The sequence below is a fragment of the Pecten maximus genome, chromosome 6 (genome assembly GCF_902652985.1).
Source record: "Pecten maximus chromosome 6, xPecMax1.1, whole genome shotgun sequence".
NCBI lineage: Eukaryota > Metazoa > Mollusca > Bivalvia > Pectinida > Pectinidae > Pecten > Pecten maximus.
Window position 1 is genome coordinate 39,309,056 of NC_047020.1, and position 17,867 is coordinate 39,326,922.

General features: G+C 34.9%; 1 protein-coding gene across 1 annotated transcript in view; it reads right to left on the minus strand.

Moving 5' to 3' along the window:
* Positions 1 to 15,258, minus strand: part of LOC117329749 (beta-1,3-galactosyltransferase brn-like) — a 52,439-nt gene extending 37,181 nt beyond the window's left edge. Inside the window, exon 1 of the mRNA XM_033887873.1 lies at positions 14,999 to 15,258. The gene's annotated coding sequence lies outside the window, so the exon portion shown is untranslated. The remainder of the gene's footprint in view (positions 1 to 14,998) is intronic.
* Positions 15,259 to 17,867: the final 2,609 nt, after the last annotated feature.

Sequence of the window (17,867 nt, forward strand, 5' to 3'; positions counted from 1 at the left end):
ACATCAACATAATCATATTACAAAGATTTTTTGGTTTGTTTTTGCTTAACGTCCTGTTAACAGCCAGGGTCATTTAAGGACGTGCCAGGTTTGGAGGTGGAGGAAAGCCGGAGTACCCGGAGAAAAACCACCGGCCTACGGTCAGTACCTGGCAACTGCCCCACGTAGGTTTCGAACTCGCAACCCAGAGGTGGAGGGCTAGTGTTAAAGTGTCGGGGCACCTGAACCACTCGGCCACCGCGGCCCCCTTACAAAGAAGAAACACTGTTTGACGTGGTGTATATAACGTATGTTTTGTCATGTACAGTACAAGTTTTTCTCAAAGCGTGTTTCAGTTAATTACATCAGAATCAGCTAACTTTCTGCTTAATCAATTCAGTTAGTAAGCTCTGTGTCTATAAAAACAGTAGACAACAATGGCTGGTAAAACCATTGTTTTGGGTTAGCAGAATTCCTTTTGTTTTCTCCTCTGTTTTCTGATGTAAAAAAGTTGTTTTTCATTCCTTTCGAAAAACTACGCTAATTGAAGACTATAATTATTAATTCTTTGGTGGCACTTCACTTTCAAAAATTGATTTTAGCTAGTTAAGCTCTTAATATCTCTCTCCGTGATCGGATCAAAAGAATGTTCGTGCTCGTACCTTCCGCCATATTTCACTCTTCACTCTCCCTCCGATTGCGGCGTCGTGCAAGAGAACGCAACTCTGCGGCGACCCAGGATGACGTCATAACAATATGACGCACTGAGCTGTATCATAATCATGCATTGAATTATGCTGGCTGTATTCTCCGCTATCTTGTATTGTGAAATATGCTATAATATGTAAGCGTATGATAATATCATATGTAAAAAAGATATTTTTCACTGGGTAGACTTAGAAGTAAATAAGGAATTATGGTGCACCTCTATAGGGTCATGGCTCAGTGCACAAACACATACAGTGTATGTGTATAAGTACAGCAGATAAGAGAAAAATACTGCATTTTGTGGTAAAAGCAAGAAACTTGGTGTGAACAAAAATATGTCATTATGGTTTTTTTTCCTTTCAAAACCAGAACTTCCGATTTCTTTAAAATTGTCGCCATTTTCTATATTATTGGAACAAAAACATCATCAATTTAAAAAGAAAAAGGAAATTGTTTGTACTAATATCGTTGAATTTATTGCGATGAAACAATATTAAATCTTATAAACAAGCAACTTTTTGTAAAACTGAATGAATTTCCACTTCCAGGTTTCAGGGCGAATACAGAATTTGCAGATTACAAAAAAATTTCATTTTACTAACATACTACTATAATATGATTTGTACCATGCATCAATAGTTGTCTACCAAAATATTCACTGTTGTTTTTGTGGCAAGACGATGCACATGCCTTGTTTCCATTCGGATTTCCGGTTCCAATAAGCTTAGATGGAAAATTATCATTCAACTTCCGGTTGATTTTTTTTATAGTTAAAACCCAGGGTATGAGTCAACTTTGACGCTATCAATTTGACTTCAAAATATATTTACGTTCATTCTGTTCTGCTTTATTTCCGTTCCATTTTACAATCTCTTTTAACATTGATCACTGTACCTTGACCATCACATGTACAAAGAGCTGTGCACGGAAGTGAGGATTTCGCACATTTACATGCTCGTCTGCAACCTTTCTTGCAGCCACAGTGTATCAGTTCTTTACAAAACGATGATGATTCCGGCAATGAAATCCAGAATGGCTGTCACATGTATTCTGTATCCATCCAAGGATTTCCGGCTTAGGAACTATCGGTCTAGGATGTAGGGAATTCGCACACACGACACCACACTGGAGGGTTGCATTTTAAGTATGTTGTATCAAAGCATCTTTTGGAAGGGATCGATTCAATACTTCGATCTTTGGTCGCAATCATTAATTATCTACATTAATGGTCAAGCACGAAGAACCAGGGGATTGATGTTGTAAACACAACACATGTTTAGTTCAAAATTATCTTCTCGGATCACTTTCACAAAAATCAAGATGGTAGTTTCAAATTGAAACGTTAATAGCCAGTACTTGAATTGTGGTCTTTCGTTTGCCATTCTTTGACACCATTCATCTAAACAGATTGGTTGTTCTTCGAAAGATTCTGCTTAGTTGTCATAGGCTGAGGTCATCAGTTTATACAAAGCACTTACAGTTAGCTAGTGTGCTCTTCTCGTCCCCGTTACATGGGAGGCTTTAAGAAAGGAATCTGCTGTACCAGAAGAGGCTATGTTAGCCTGTGCTAATGCGAATGTTCATCCCGATCCTTCCAACCAGTCACCTACTAATTTGAACAGGCCCATCTCAGTATGTAGGCCGCCAAACATTACGACGAACTGGTTTCCGCTATATGAATTGTGTTAATTCCACTGTATCTGTTTCGCAAGCGCATAGAGCGGTTGATCAAGTGCGATAACCGGAATTGTCCTGGATTTAAGGACTGCACGCATTTCCGGATAATCGTCATTGAGTGTTTAATCATGGCCACAGACTTCGATTCTTCCTCAAATAACGACAGGAGCACTGACACATCAGGTTTACTTTTGGATGAAGTTTCATGTGTTGCGCGGAAAGCTCCCCATGATACAGAAGGTGATTCTCCCAAATCTTCATTCGCCTCTCGTATTTCTGAAGCCACCTGTATTTGTCTTGCAATGGAGTAGAAACGTCGGCGATATCCATCCTGAAGTCGTCTATTGGAGGTACAGCCGGAAATTCGTCTCTAAGAATAGCAGGCGGAACATTTGAATATGACTGAGGAAGACTGCACCAAGTACATGGTCATACTATTGGCATACTAATCCTCGTTGCAAACCGTGTTCAGGGCACTGTCGATATAATCGTACCGTATTTTGTTCATGAGTCTGGTAGTATGAAAATCATGTTTCGTCTTTAAACCAATGTTGTTGATTCTTTCCGTATAGTTCTTCGATATATCAGACATTTTAAACTCAGGAGCCATATTTTCTTCATTTCTGGAATTTTCAAGAAAGCTGATAATCTCGGCAATTGTGATTCCGTGAATGATATGCTCTTTTCTTTTATCAGAGTCGTCTTAATCGCAAAGTCTTGAACCTCGATTATGAAGGGAAACTTAACACCTTTTTAAGGTACTAAGCTTCTTGAGATACAAGATCACCAGAACTTAATTTTGCCAAAAGGGCCGTATCCTGAAGTTTCAAGGCGCATTCTCGGATTCTATTATTTGTAATGAATGCAAACACTTCATGCAAGGATACTGGAGCGGATGGAAGATCACAGAAAAAACAGATATCATCCTGCATTATGGTTCTGCAGGACTAGCTTTGTCTCGTGTGTTTTCGACATCCTCCGAAAGATTCGTATTCGTTGTCAGCTTGATGATGACGCTTCTCAGCTGTCTCTCATCTTTCTTGTTATATTGTAAACTACGATGCTTGCGACACTTCGCTTACTTTGTATGTAGTCAGTATGCAACTCCACTTCCATCATCCAAAGCACTGATGTCAATGTCACTTTCAAGATAACCAAGTTCCGTTATCTTCCTGAAATTGGACGGCAGAGTTTTGTAACCTGCACCCGCATCCTTTCGTTTTGAAGTGGCTGGACACTCTAGTTATTCTTCAGTTTCTTGCTGACAGATAATGCATCGTTTCAGATCCGATTCCTTTGATACTTTCTGTGGTGGCTCTGTGTCTGAGGCAACAAACTTGAATATTTTGCCGGACATCTTCGAGAATTTCCATGCAAAATAAGGTCAAGCTAATGTAATTTCATAATTCTGTTGAATGTGATTGGTACCTTTATTCATATAGATTTATAGAAGTGTTCCTTAACTCCAAAGTACCTTATTTCTATCATTAGAAAATGTCAACAAGCCTAAAATGTTTTCGAACAAATTCTAGAAAAAATGTTATATTACTACATAGTTTACATTTGCTCGTTCGCCCCTGCTTAGTATATTTTTTTTTTTTTTTTTTTTGGAATTTTTTTATTTTCTTCCATACATATGCATACATGTAGCAATACATAATATTGGTGTATATTTAATTGCAACAATTACACTTTTTCATACGCTTAATAAAAATTCGCTCATCAATACATGAAGTATACCTCAGATGCAGTTTCGTCCCAATACATTAAATCGTGCAGTCGTATAAAATGAAAGTGTTCATCATGTCTTTCTCTTCTCTCCTCATGTCTCCCTTGAGACCGCCTCCATTTTGGCCTTTGAGTTGCTCGTTCGCCCCTGCTTAGTATATTCATGAACTACAAACTAATTTATCTCACGACGGGGAGATGGTATGTTTTTTTTTTAGTTTAAACATATTTCATTGCAAAAAGTTTACAAACGGATTGGGTACAAGTTATTACAACTTATGTGATCACCCTTTCCTTAATAATTTACAAAATAAAGAAGAGTATACAATTGGTATATTATACATAAATTTGCATTAAAATACCATTTGCTTTTTTTGTAGGGAGAAAAAGAGAAAAGGGAGAGATAGGGTTTGAGGGGAGAGAAAAGGATGAGGGGAAACGGAAGGGTGAGGAGAAAGGGAAGAAAAGAAGGGAAGAGAATAAATCAGTCTTTTTATTATTTGAATCTATTGCTGGTTTTGATGAAAGTATGGACATGCAAGGATATTTCTGAATTACATTCAAACGATAAATCTTCGTTACCGAATAAAAGCAAATCTAAATCGCAAGGTATTTCTAAATTCATATTGTTCAGGTGTTGCATAAGGACGTTTCTCTCAGCAGTATAAACTCTACATTGAAAGAAAAAGTGATGCACATTTTCACATATATATCCACAAGGTTTACCTGGAATAGGTCGTAGTTAAGAGAACTACATTGATATCTCAGCTTCGTATGTATAATATTTAATTTACGATCCCCCATGCCATAATATGAAAGAGAAAAAGCAACAACGGGTTTAAGGATTTTTTGAATACATTTAGCGATATTGATAACTTTACAGATTTATCAAGGTTATTCCAACAACGAAGTGTGGAAGGTAAAAAAGAAGAATTTGTTGATGATAACCTGTAGAAAGGGATTCTATAGTTTGCTATATTTCTTAGTGAATAGCCAACATGATCTTGTACTGTAGAGGGGAGTAAGGAAGAAAGATATTCAGGTGTTTGATGATTATGCATTTTATAAAAGAGCTGCAGTTTTTTTCTTTTTCTTCTGGAAGATAAAGTTTCTAACCCCATTTCAAAACATAAATAATTTGTAGTGGCATAAGATGGTAGGCCAGTTATAATTCTTGCAGCTTCACGTTGCGCTTTCTCTAACTTATCAGATTCTGAATTTGAACAACCGTCCCAAACTTCACAGGCATATTCTAAAACAGGTAAAATAAAGGTTGGATATATCCTTAAAAGAACATCATGTTTTAGCAAAAAATTCAATTTTCTCAAGACATTTATTTTCTTCATAACTGAAGAATAGATTGTTTCAATTTGATCACCCCCATTTGTCACTCGAACTAAAAGTAACGCCCTAAATGTTTGTGACGATCCGTAAAGTCTAAAATATTACCGTTAAATTCTAATTTAACACATTCGTCGATATCATTACTATCTGAGATAAAAAGAACATCAGTTTTATCGGGATTTAATGTTACTAACCACGTTTTTGCCCATCTATTTAAAGATTCAAGGTCTCTGTTTAGGATAGTTTGGTGGTATGCCTGACTGCTTTATACAGCAAAACTTCTCTATGTCACTGTAAATTTTACCATTATAATTAAAAAAATAGAAATACATAATAAATAAATGACGCGGTACCAACAAACCAGGTTGAGAAGTAGACCATATTCTGTAGTCTGTACTGAGTAAAAAACAATAATTCAAGAATTTCAACTTAATTCAACACAGAGAAACCTTGTCTGGCAAACTTACCACTTGGTCGCTAATTGTCCTGTTTAGATTTAAAGAATAAGTTTGATCTAGTCTCCGAAACTCAGCTGCGACCAGAAATTCTCCAAATGCAAGCTCTCTCTGCTGATGTTTATTTCATCATTACATATGAATTCTAAAATACTATTATAAAAACCGACTTGAAAATCTTACCTCAGAAAAAAATTAGGATTTGTCAGCCACCTACAGTCCTCCTTGATAGTCGTATCAGCTTTAGTTGATTTGTATATTACAATACATCACGAAAGTACATTGGTGAAACCCACGACATTGATTAAAACATTGGAGTTCGTATGCCGTTAGTAGGTGATCAGACGACGCCTGATATACCCTGGGAAATTCATCAATAATCGTAGCAATATTGATCTTTGTCAGGGTACCACTCCGACGCATGCTCAGATGTATGGGTACCTATTATGCTGTACAGCACGTTGCATCACGTATGAGTAAACATGGTGTGGGATTACTTTATATTTCAATTGGTTTAAAGAGAACCAGAAATATAAAACTGATGGCGTGCCAAGTTGTCATTTATTCATATAGCAAACATATTGATCTAGTAAATAACCCCACAGCGTATGGAGTTATTTCTATCCTGTTACAATGAAACAGTTATTGTATGGGTATTTCTGGAAATAGCACTTTTATTGTCCCCCTTGACATTAACTATTTCCCTCGGGTGACAATAAAAGTGCTATTTCCCTCACACCAATACAATAACTGTATACTGTTGACTGACATTATACTATATACCATACTGTTGACTGACATTATACTATATACCATACTGTTGACTGACATTATACTATATACCATACTGTTGACTGACATTATACTATATACCATACTGTTGACTGACATTATACTTTATACCATACTGTTGACTGACATTATACTTTGTAATATGACTTTAGTGTTTGCTTTATTCTCATTGGCCCACTTCATGTTTTCCTCTCCAGCACCTGTTTGTGAGTAGACCTGTTCGTGCTAAAAATAACTCGACTGGGAAATTCCCTTCACATTGCCGACCGGTTCGTGCTATTTTTAGACGAACAGGTCCGCAATCTTTGCTTCCCTGTTGTCCAATCGCGCAACGCGTTAGTTTTGACAACAGCCATACCATACTTTTGACTGACATTAGACTATATACCATACTGTTGACTGACATTATACTATATACCATACTGCTGACTGACATTATACTATATACCATACTGCTGGCTGACATTATACTATATACCATACTGTTGACTGACATTATACTATATACCATACTGTTGACCGACATTATACTATATACCATACTGTTGACTGACATTATACCATATACCATACTGTTGACTGACATTATACCATATACCATACTGTTGACTAACATTATACCATATACCATACTGTTGACTGACATTATACTATATACCATACTGTTGACCGACATTATACTATATACCATACTGTTGACTGACATTATACTATATTCCATACTGTTGACTGACATTATACTATATACCATACTGTTGACTGACATTAGACTATATACCATACTGTTGACTGACATTATACTATATACCATACTGTTGACTGACATTATACTATATACCATACTGTTGACTGACATTATACTATATACCATACTGTTGACTGACATTAGACTATATACCATACTGTTGACTGACATTATAATATATACCATACTGTTGACTGACATTATACTATATACCATACTGTTGACTGACATTATACCATATACCATACTGTTGACTGACATTATAATATATACCATACTTTTGACTGACATTAGACTATATACCATACTGTTGACTGACATTATACTATATACCATACTGCTGACTGACATTATACTATATACCATACTGCTGGCTGACATTATACTATATACCATACTGTTGACTGACATTATACTATATACCATACTGTTGACCGACATTATACTATATACCATACTGTTGACTGACATTATACCATATACCATACTGTTGACTGACATTATACCATATACCATACTGTTGACTAACATTATACCATATACCATACTGTTGACTGACATTATACTATATACCATACTGTTGACCGACATTATACTATATACCATACTGTTGACTGACATTATACTATATTCCATACTGTTGACTGACATTATACTATATACCATACTGTTGACTGACATTAGACTATATACCATACTGTTGACTGACATTATACTATATACCATACTGTTGACTGACATTATACTATATACCATACTGTTGACTGACATTATACTATATACCATACTGTTGACTGACATTAGACTATATACCATACTGTTGACTGACATTATAATATATACCATACTGTTGACTGACATTATACTATATACCATACTGTTGACTGACATTATACTATATACCATACTGTTGACTGACATTAGATTATATACCATACTGTTGACTGACATTATACTATATATACCATACTGTTGACTGACATTATACTATATACCATACTGTTGACCGACATTATACATATATACCATACTGTTGACTGACATTATACTATATACCATACTGTTGACTGACATTATACTATATACCATACTGTTGACCGACATTATACTATATACCATACTGTTGACTGACATTATACTATATACCATACTGTTGACTGACATTATACTATATACCATACTGTTGACTGACATTAGACTATATACCATAATGTTGACTGACATTATACTATATACCATACTGTTGACTGACATTATACTATATACCATACTGTTGACTGACATTATACTATATACCATACTGTTGACTGACATTAGACTATATACCATACTGTTGACTGACATTATAATATATACCATACTGTTGACTGACATTATACTATATACCATACTGTTGACTGACATTATACTATATACCATACTGTTTACTGACATTATACTATATACCATACTGTTGACTGACATTATACTATATACCACACTGTTGACTGACATTATACTATATACCATACTGTTGACTGACATTATACTATATACCATACTGTTGACTGACATTATACTATATACCATACTGCTGACTGACATTATACTATATACCACACTGTTGACTGACATTATACTATATACCATACTGTTGACTGACATTATACTATATACCATATTATTATACCTTTACGACTTTAAATTATCAAATGTGGTAGTTCGGGCAATAGTAATTTTGTCAGCCCCTCATCACCAACTGTTGCCCTCGGGCTAAAGCCCTCGTGCAACAGGTACTGACCGTAGGCCGGGGTTTTTTCTCCGGGTACTCCGGCTTTCCTCCAACTCCAAAACTAGGTACGTCCGTAAATGACCCTGGCTGTTAATAGGACGTTAAATAAAAACAAAGAAACAATACACACACTGAAGTAGCGGTGCATGAAACTATGACTAGACAATGTTACAATAATGTAATTGAATAAAAATTGAAGGATGGTGTACTGAACTTAATTAATTTTCCGATGTATGCCAGTTTTGCAAAAGATGCATGAGTATTGGCTTCTAAAGGTTCCAGTTTTTAAAAGTATCACCCTTAAAAATAAACTCATGCAATGAAGGAAGCAGTTGCCATAACCTGCAGGCATGGCCTACGTGAAGTACAGTTGGGAGCAAACTAAACTTGGTAGTCTAGTGCACTTCAGTGCACTACAAAAGTTAACTCCAGTTAACATCGTAGTGCACCTGAGTTAACATCGTAGTGCACTGGAGTTAACATCGTAGTGCACTAGAGTTAACACTGTTGTGCACTGGAGTGAACATCGTAGTGCACTCGAGTTCACATCGTAGTGCACTAGAGTCAATACATACAAAGTATTTGATATACATTATATACAATGCATAATCTCTTGAACATATAAATGTTTCATTAAAACAAAATTTCAAAAATATATATACAGGGACTAGTCCGTGTATATTGTGTGTGTTCATGATGGTGTGTACATTTTACTTTTATTTCAGATATGTTTATTACATGTATATACATTCATGTCACGTATTGGTAAATAGAATATACCCAAAAACTGACAAAATACAGGTATCATATTACATTAATTCCACCCATTACATCCATCCATTACATCCATGCATTTACACTAAATTAAGATTAGTTATAATTATAAGGAAGCATGGAAAATACCAGTTTTGAAATTAAAATTAAATCGATCAGCATCAAGCAATATTGATTCTGCCTTCATTGAAACAGATATTGTACATGCAACATAAATGTTATAGTTTGTATACCGTCAGGTATATAGTCTTTCCAGACCAGGTAAATCACTCAAAATGGGATTATGATTGTAATTTTGTTGAAAGGTGTGAAAACACAGCCGAGGAATCTGGCACAAGGAGTCCAGCTGTTCTGGGCATGGCCAAAGGGCATTAAGCTTAATTAAGGGTTTACCTGTACAGGTACTGTACTAGTCATGCATGGTTACCCCTTCCCTAAACTCTCATGTAATTATATATAATCAGTCCTCTATCTAATTTTTATGGTATGTACCTAATAAGTGTATAAATTAGTTTCCCCGTTAAAATTATTGATTTTTATTGGGAAATAAAAAGTACTGATTTGCAAGCTTTCGAGATGATATTATAACGGTTTTTAAAATCCAAACAAAAACTTGTGAGTTTACCTGTCGTTTTGATAAGTGTCACCAAGCTGTGTGTATTAGAGTATGGGTCAAATCCAAGTGTCAAAAATTATAGTTACAGTCATGCTAGATCAAATGTCTGCATCGACTACTTATCTTAAAGATAATAGGTAAAACAAATATGTTTATAATTTGATTACTTTTTTCATTACTTATTACATTATTATATTTATAAGATTATAAACGAATGATTTTTTTTCAAATGTCTATAGGGAGGTTAATTACTTATCATTATTATTTTGCTGAAATGATTGATTACAAAATGATGCATTTGACTGACCACTTTTACATGGAATTTACCTGGTGGTCACTCAGGTATGACCATACAAGACCAAGGTGTGAAAATTGATCTGTTGGTTAGACCTTACCTGTAATTATCCCCTATTGTTCTACTCTCACACCTGTAGTCTCACCTGACCAAGCAAATACTTTACCTGTATCATAGTTCAGAATGTCTTACCTGGTAAACGCTGGGTGTCGTATATTGATCAATAAGAATGCAAATTTATTAATGCTTACATTTAAAGTTGGATTATTCACTTTGACTCTCTTTTTTGGTGGGGGAGATCGATGGGCACAAGATACAACCGAGAAGCCACAGGGAAATTAACTTGTTCCTCAGTTTGAACTGTTTTCATAATTATATAACGCGACTCAATCTAATACAGTTCTGTGAACAGTATACAACAGTAAACAGTGCTTGCATGGTCAATTGTTTAATATTTTGTATCTGCAGTAAACAAAATTGTTTTTGTTTTCACTGAATTTTCAGTTTCAATATTTAAATGACAATCAAAATGCAGTATTGCTAATTAGTATATGGATGAAATCTAAAATGATTAAAAAATTAATTTGTTTGTTTATCTAATATCAAACAAGTAATTAATGGCTTTCAATGGAGATTACTTAATATGTATACATAATTATAGGTATACTCCCTAATCAATTAATCATTTATATATCATGAATAATAATTATAACATTGTATGTGAAGCTTTCAGGAAAATAAATAAATTTGTTTGCTTATTCAATATAAAACAAATAATTAAGTTGAGGGGAAGCTACATACTTTTACACACAATGAATTTTATAGTGCCACTAAATCCTAATAAAATCTTAACTGCAAGAAACTGATACCAGTCGAGTGCCCTTGGGGCCCCTAGACCACTGCCATTCATGCCTGTTACATATTAATTACCCTGTGTGGTGTGGGTCATACCTGATCAGGCTGGTTTCCCCAATTAACTCCAAGGGGGTCCATTTATAGCAGGCATTATACTGATACCTTATCTAACTATAGGTATCCTCTCATAATATGTAGTTTAATAATTGACAAGATGAATGTACCTGTAGTCAGGTTTCCTTAATACATCATTTACAAACATGAAATAAATATAAAACCAAACCACTAGAATGTCTGAAGATGGAATTTAATATTTCATATTGTTTTAGCATAGTATTAAAAATACACATTTCCTGCATCTAGCATGGATCGAATTCATCTGGCCTTTATACGTTAAGACTGACATTTTGACAGAATATACATGTATTATATTTAAGTCTAAATAAGAAATCTCTGTCAGCAAGTCTAAATTAGTACTGAGTCAGGTTTAATTGTGCTACATACACGAACATGGGTAGCTATACCTTCAAAACTTGACTTGCACACATAATATACAACACATCAAATCATATAGCTCATAACAACATTTACCCAAGAACTGAAGTGCACATCATAGTGCACATGGGTTAACATTGTAGTGCACTGGAGTTAACATTGTAGTGCACTGGAGTTAACATCGTAGTGAACTCAAGTGCACTACGATGTTTAGTCTAGTGCACTACGTTGTTCACTACATGTGCACTACGAAGTGCACTTGGTACCAAGTTTAGTTTGCTCCCAACTGTAACTTGATTATGAATTGAAATAATTCGTAATGCATGAAGGGATTTATACAAATCCATACAATACACTGAAAAAGATTTGAGCTACGCCTACTCACCATTGTATATTTATTAATCTGTTTACGTTACACGAGCCTGGCTAGACCTCAGTCATTGACAGCAGGAAGAGAACAATACAGGATACCCTTGAATTGGGAGATGTAAGGTAAGTGCCGTGTTGTTGAAAGGCACGCGGAACATAGTCACACAATCAACCCTCCGTCGCGACCACGATCGGCTAGGTACGGAGCAGATGTCGTGTTAGAGCAAACATGAATATATGGCAATTATAAATCTGTTTCAAACCATTATATGTAGTTTCGTAGTTTCAGATTTACCTCGGCTTCTTCATCGAGGGGAGGAGAGTTCATTATCTAAAATTCAAATCTTAAAATCGATTATATATAATATCCTATATAATTTCCTTTATAAAATATCTTTTTTAATATATAAGATATCTCATATAATATATAAGATAACGTATTCAATTTTCTTTATAAGAGATCTGCTATCTTTTATGATATATCTTATATATTTTATAAAATATCTTATATCTTAGATGTCTTATAAAGAAAAAAAGTATATAAGATATTTCACTTATTATATAAGATATGAGGTTTATAAGTTGCTCCGTGAATAAATGACAACTTGGCTTGCCATAGGGAGAAGTCATTCTCGAACTTTCAGGTTTTGCCGGTCTCACGAGAGTCTTGTTCATTATAAGATAACTTATAAACTTTTCTTTATAAGATATCTTATATCTTTCATGAGATATCTTATAAACTTTACAAGATATCTCATTATGGTTATGTTAGCTGTTTTCGCGCTGGAAGAATTACACTCATTTTTGGATTGCGGTAATGTTAGTTTATCTTAATTAGCTTTTGTGCTAAAATTTGAGCCCGCTAAAATAGGTTCATTTGCAGTATATCCTTTCCAGCTGTTGTTGAAATCCTTCTAAAAAGAAGACCAGAGGGGCGTTCGTATCACAATTAATCTGTCAATTTACATATGTGTATCTCGTCATACGTTCATCTTCATGACTGGTTGTCCCTTCCAGTTCCTGGTCGTGTAAATAGACTTACTAATCCATTCATCCGTAATGTCTCTTTTAGGATCGTATATTCAGAAGCATGGTACCATATCTGTTTATTTTGTATATAAGGTTTAGGCTGACAATATATTGATAATAATATGAAAGAACTTTTATCGGAAACGCCCTGTTTACACTGCTTTTGAAGAGAGGAATAGGTAGTGTGTTTGATTATGTGCCATTTAAATACATCCCACCCCCCGGTGTTTTTTTTCAAAACATTTTTAGCGTGCTACGTATAACCCTACGGAAGCCCTGGAGGGACATTTAAAGTTACGAGATTCGATAATGAAAGAACTGTTTCAACGTCATAATCTTAAAGACTTAAAAAAATGAATCATCGACGCTTTTGTGATAAAACAAGATGTGTATTTGTCCGTTTAATCCATTGACCATTAGTAGCACGCATTTTGTTAAAAAAAAACCAGGCGAAATGACGAAAACTATGTTCATCGATGAAGTAGCATTGATTACAATATTAGCTGACAGACAGCCTGGAGAGCATGGTGGAAGGGGTATACAAACATCTGAATTCATGGAAATACTGAAACTGTTTTCCATTGTACAAAATATAGCTGTCAAGTAACAATTGACATTCAACATTCAATATTTAGAATTTGAATGTTGTGATTGCTCGACATACGACATTCAGCATTAAGAATTTGAATGTTGTGTCAGCTCCACATACGATATTCAACATTAAGAATTTGAATGTTGTGATTGCTCGACAAACGATATTCAACATTAAGAATCTGAATGTTGTGATTGCTCGACATACGATATTCAACATTCAGAATTTGAATGTTGTGATTGCTCGACATACGATATTCAGCATTAAGAATCTGAATGTTGTGATTGCTCGACATACGATATTCAACATTCAGAATTTGAATGTTGTGATTGCTCGACATACGATATTCAACATTCAGAATTTGATATATTGTTCCAGTGCTCGACATACGACATTCAACATTCAGAATTTAATGTGCATCATAATATGTCTGAATATGTTTTGCATGACGTTATGACAACTTCAGAAAAGGACGTCAGGAAAACTTTCAAATGTAGATTTGTGACAACCGAACTGCGATGTTTCAGTGTGGCCTAACTGGCACGCTGTTGTTATATATACAGGCAGTGATCCCCGCAAGTGATTCTATGGGGACCTAACCAGACACCCACCTAAGTTTTCGTGTGTGGATAGTAAGCTCCTTGAGGTCCCCGACAGTCAGGATCAAAGAATTTCATACCTTTTTCCCTACAATGTGTCGTCAATATATTTAACATAAAAATCTGCAAATCTAAGATAAAAAACTGATATAAAACTATCCCTTGAAAACCTTACCTTCGATATCTGTGGAATCGGCAAAAACAGTCCTTATCTCTCCGATTTTCCTTCAGTTCACTCGCTGTTTGCAGATACCTGTATTTCAATTGTAGGTCCCTGCTGTTCATGAATACTTTAAATTGTATGGTAGATTTGCAATATACGTCAACATGAACTATAAAAACCAATAATTGATCCACAAATAGGCTTCCTACCCCGGTAGTAGTAGAAGCGTTAATACCAAGATGAGGTTATTGTGTCACAGATGGTTAAATCTGGGTATGGTATCGGGCCATTCTTCCTAGGCGCATGCTCGGACATGCCCACTACACTTTGTGAGTGTGTTGCTGACTTATTGATGGAAAAGACCTGTTTTAAATGATTTATGTTTGATATGGTTTGTAGACCTGTTTCTTATTGTCACGACAACCTTGACACATGTCGTCTGCTGACGTGAACACTAACAACGCAGATGTTTTAGAGATGCATATTGATAAAGACAATATACCTGCTAGTGTATTGTCGAAATCAATTTGAAATCAACAACACAGATGTTTTAGAGTTGTATGTTGATGAAGACCATATCAATGCAAGTGATGGTCGAAATCAATTAAAAAAAATAATACGCAGAGGTTTTAGAGATGTATGTTGATGAAGACCATATCAATGCAAGTGATGGTCGAAATCAATTAAAAATAATAAAACGCAGAGGTGTTAGAGATGTATGTTGATGAAGACAATATACCTGCTAGTGTATGGTCGAAATCAATTTGAAAGCATCAACACAGAGGTCTTAGAGTTACATGTTGACGAAGACCATATAGATAATAATGTATGGCTGAATTCAATATGAAATCATGAGTGTTCGATGCCTTTTGATATGATTGATGGTTCGTTATTTTCAACCTAGTTTTTGAGGATGTGGCTTAACCCTGATTGGTATAATCCAATTGGGACTGTCTACTATCAAGCAGAATATATTCTCTTTGTACATTTTCAATCGCCTAGAAGTATAGAGCTTTTTAGAATTACTGTTTCGGTTGAATTATTCTTGGTTTGTTGTTAATATACATTTTGGTTTGATTTTGGTGTATTATGAAATAGTTTTTCTGAACTGACCATTAACACAAATAAGCCATACTAAAAATGCTTTGATGTTCATTGCAGCATAAAACGTTTTAAAATTAAAAAATGATAATAATTATTGTTTATCGCGTTACGCGTTTGCGGGGTACATATTTGACTACTTTTGCTGTAGAAAGTGTACGGCTTTTCACTTTTGCATGTTACATATATCACTACTTTTGATGTTTAACCGACCTTAATAGATAATGCACCGAATACGATGTCGTTGAATTTTTATGAAGTCGGTACTGGCCTGTCACATTAAACACTTCATGCTTTAACGTGTATTCTGTAAATCGTTTTAAAATAGCCCAAATATTTGTTTAAACATATATGATATGTTCATCACGTTATTTAACTAGATACGTTGAATTTATAACTGATTACACAATTTATTGTACGACAGTACTACATCTAAGATGTATTTTGTAGGCAATGTGCATGATTAAATTGTACTTACCCGGCCCACAGGGGCTAGTAACGATTTAGAAGTAAGTTCCTGACTTTATATAGCCATATAATAATCCATTACATTGTTTTATTTCTGTCCTATAGCTTTTACAAGAGTTCATCATCGATGACAACAGTGGTACATGCACAGACTTGAACAGTTTTCAACATAGTTTTCAACATAGCTCAGCAGATAAGAGAAAAATAGTGCATTTTATTACTTAGACAATGGTGTGAACAGGAACACATTACAATATTAATGCAAAAAATATATGGGGGTCAGTAAATTGTGTAAAGTTTATACTGATCCCCATACATTTTGAACATATTTTGACTATACATCATTTACAATAGTATTGTAAATTATATATTAATATGTCCCTTATGTCTCTGTGGTTACATTGGGTAATTGTTATACAGCTGGGAAATATAAATTTATATTCATATGTTTGTTAATGTCTAGATCATGATGATTCCTGGCATAATATGATTATTTCTATTGTAGCTATATATGCTTTAAGAGACCAGAAATATATTATTTACATGAAGACAACAGGTTTTGAAATTCTTTAGATTTTTTACCATGTATAAGGGAATGTTTCAGTTGCAAGTAACAAAAATATATTTGTACATGTATAAAGTTATCTCATTTTTTTTTTTAAATCTTTTATATTTACGGCAAAGAAGAAAGGTTTGTCTCCAAGTTCAGGTGACTAACAACCAAGTCAAATCATGTGGGGTCCAAGTTAAATGTGACAGTAAAAACTCTAGTACACAATGCCATAAATCCAGGGTCCATAATTCAAAGCATGATGGGAATGAAGAGAATTTTGAAAATGATATATGTACCGCACGTGAGTTTCATGAGGCAAGTTGTGGTCTCCTACAAGATCCCGATTGGGTTCCAAATACAGAAGACTATCCCGAGGATGACGAGGATGATGAAGATGTAGTTAACGTTACTCTTGGAGACAGTACAACTGATAATGAGAACACTGGCCCTGACAAAGCCAAGAAATTGTTTTTGAACAATCGTTGTTCAAACATTTTGGATTTGTGCCCAACATGTTGTAGAAGAAATTTACATCACGAAAAAGCATACATAGGGACATGTGTAAATGTGTATAGCAGATGTGTATGTGGGTTTATCCGTCAGTGGTCCAGTCAGTCCATTCACCCATTCCATGCCTTTGGGAAACATCACCATGGCAAGTGCTGTCCTTTTCAGTGGGAGTAGTCTTGTAAAAAGTTTTAATTTGATGAGACATGCTGGAATATTAGCGCTGAGTTTGACAACATACAACAGACTTCA